This window comes from Populus euphratica, unplaced genomic scaffold (assembly GCF_000495115.2).
Source record: "Populus euphratica unplaced genomic scaffold, PopEup_1.0 scaffold578.1, whole genome shotgun sequence".
NCBI lineage: Eukaryota > Viridiplantae > Streptophyta > Magnoliopsida > Malpighiales > Salicaceae > Populus > Populus euphratica.
In genome coordinates this window covers 51,744-55,447 of record NW_011500451.1, presented here as the reverse complement: position 1 = coordinate 55,447, position 3,704 = coordinate 51,744, and positions in this window count along the sequence as shown.

Genomic DNA, 3,704 nt, shown 5'->3' with positions numbered 1-3,704 from the left:
GAGAGAGAGAGAGAGAGAGAGAGATTGAGAGTGGGATATGTTTTTTTGGTTTCAGCTCTTGCTCTTTTAATAGAACTCTGCAGCCAATAGTTTTCAGATTGATCGAAATGAGCCATTTCTGTGCCAAGAAAAGAACAAAAGGAAAGTAGTTGAGCCTGCTCCTTATCATGATGTTCTTCTCCTTTTGACTGATTGGTAATAGCTGAGCTTGATCCTTATCATGATGTTCTTCTCGTTTTGACTGATTGGTAATAGCTGAGCTTGATCCTTATCATGATGTTCTTCTTCTCGTTTTGACTGATTGGTACTTCTCTCTGCTAATCCATGAAATTAGTTTTTTTAAATAAATTCTTAAAAAGTAAATTATTTTTTAATATTTAATAATATTATAAAAATTTAATTAAAAAATATTTTTTAATATTTAATTATATTATGAAAAATAACCTCAAAAAATAACTTATTAATATTTTTTTTAAGTTTATTAAAATAATAAGAAACAAATCTTACAAATTAAAAAGTTAAATAATAATGAAATGGAAAAAAATTCTAATTTCATAAATTATCTCAAATAAAATAAATAACAATCATAATAATGGAGATTAAATTTAACAGATAAAAAAACTAAAAGATAATAAAATTAAAATAATAATAATAATAATTTCATAAACTATTTCAAATAGAATAAGGAATAATCAAAAGAATTAGGATCAAAATTGATAGATAAAAAATTTTAATTAGAAAAATAATAAAAGAAAAGTAAATAACAATCATAAAAATGAGGATCAAAGTTGATATAAAATCAAATTAAATCAAATTCTAATAGATAAAATTGAAAAAAAAAGGATTCAAAACAAAATATATAGCAATGAAAAGTTTGATAACTAAATTTTATATAATCAATAAAGAATATGATATTTTTAAATTTTTCATAACTTCTGAAAAGTATTTTCCACCCAAAATAAAATAAAAATACTTTCCTGAAAACCAAACCAAAATTTTCTTGGACTGGAAAATATTTTCTGTTGACCAGTTTTTTTAATGGTAAACAAATACAAGAAAATTTGAAAAGTATTTTTTAAAAAAATACTTTCTATAAAACAAATGAAACCTTAAAGTTGGGCTCTCGTGTTGATTGACGGATACAACGATGTAAGACAACAACAAGAAAAAATAAGTTTATCTAGAAACTCTTTATTTTTTATACTTCATCCAACTGTCCACTATAAGTTACCTTTACGGTACTTTTTCATGATAAAAATAATTTTAAAAAATTATAAAGTTATTATAATTATAATTAATATTTTATTGCATTAAAATATTGTTTATAAATATTTATAGTTAATGATTTACTTAAAATATTAATTAAAGTTATTGAAATGAATACAAATTATATTTTTTTCCTTTATGAGAAAAAGGAGGAGGCTTGACCTTTAGTTAGTCAATTATTTTCTATTTATATGTGTAGAACAACATATAATAATAAAGATAGAGATTACAACACTAGAATAGTGTCTATAATATTTCTTATATATACATTCTTGCATTTCAAGGTTTTTTTTACTCAGAAATATATTAAAATAATATTTTTTATTATTATATTTTTAAAATTTATTTTTAATATTAATACATCAAAACAATCTCAAAACATTTAAAAAATTAATTTTAAATAAATTAGTTTTTTTAAAAAAAATTAGCTTTTAGCCAAACGGCCCTTGATATATCTATCTAGAGCTTCCCACTATTTATATTGTTTAGATCCTCCAAAAATAGGAAACACTAAACTGGAAAACAAATATTGCCAGGGAATTTTATATTGTTTCCTTATTGATTTGCTGATTTTTAATCAATTAATTTTATTTGTTGATACCTTTCCTATAATTTTCCAATTTTGTTTAATTTCTTATCTATTTTTCATATTTTTTTTGCACTATTTTTTAGTCCTTAATCATTTAGATCCCTTTTCATACTTGACTCCAATTTGGCTCCCTAAATTATTCACATTCTCTTTCTATTATTTGTATTTACCTATCTTATTGCGCAAACAAAGTAACAACAATCCAAAAAATAATGTATATTGATTAAACTTCACTGAAACATACATTTTTCAGGAAAAACGTTATCTTTAAAAATACATGAAAAACCTATAAATAAAAATAAATTATGACATCTTTCTTTTGTTTTCCACAATTTTGTAGTGTAATAATTTTTTTGTTATCCATAAAACCAACCTCGAATAAATGAAGCATTTAATCATTATTTAAGAATATTGAAAAATAGATAATATAAATTATTAATACACGGCTTTTTAATTTTTTAAACACAAAAAAATAAATGATAATTTTTTATTATAAGATTTTTTCTGTTGATATAAGTCTATTTACAAATGTATTAATCATTATTATTTATTTGGATCCAACACCGATATTCCAAAATTAAAAATTAGATAATGTAGTTAGACATGGATCCTAAATTAATGCATTAGGTTTTGATAGTTTTTATTTTATTTTGAATAATATAAACATATATTAATTTAGATAAAAAATTTAGAATGTACACACAATTAAATATTTTATTATTAAAAACAAACACGAAAAAACTTATTTTATTTAAAGTATTTTAGCATAATCTTTAACTTTTCTTTAACATAATTAGTTTTTTTACCTAAAATATTTAAAGAATGATTATTACTTAAAAGTGTATTTTTATCAAGGTTTTATATCATCATTTTGCATTTGAAGTATCATTAACTCCTTAATTAAAGCATGCTTTATAATAATATATCTAATAATATAAGATACCTTAAATTTGTGGTAAATATTCATCTTAAATGCAAGTCTATCACATAAATAAAAGGATTGATTGATGAGAAATTGAGAGGATAAAGAGATAACCGAACTTAGAAAAGATACCTTTAATTTGTGTTTTATAATGCATGCTTTATAATAATATATCTAATAATATAAGATACCTTGAATTTATGGTAAATATTCATCTTAAATGCAGGTCTGTCACATAGATGAAATGATTGATTGATGAGAAATTGAGAGGACAAATAGATGACCAAACTTAGAAAAGAGATGCTGGTGTAGTTCAAACTAAAACACTGTTTAGTAATTGGGTCATATCTGGAGCTGTAGATCTCGGATTTAAGTCTAATTTATATGAATAAAAAGGTAAGATACAGGCCTACAACTTTCATATAGAAGTCTATTTTAAAAAGGTCGTTTTCAAGTCCAAATTATAGCTACAACAAAGAAGTCTGAATATGTCCCATAGCCCAAACACTGTTCAGTGTTCATCCCATATCTAGAATTCTAGGAGTCTAAATGACCTCAATTTTTTTTTTCTAGAAGTTTAAGACAATTTCCTAGAACTTTTATGTGGAGGTCTAGTTCAAATTCTGACGTTATCAATGACGTTTTGGGTAGACAAGAAGATGAAAATTATCACCAAATCAAGAATTAGTCACTCATTCAACAATTAGTCATCAAATCAATAGTTCTCAATTTTGGCCTATAAAAGGAGGCATTGCCATGCATTTAGGAATCTTGGTTTCCAGAACAAGATCATGCTCTTGTTTTCTCTTTTTGTATTTTTATAATGCTTAAGTTTTGCTTTTATTAATATCTTGTTTATGCCTTTCATTTTTTTTTCTTTATTTAGTTAACTTTTATTTTATTTATGTTCTTATTTTGTTTATTTAT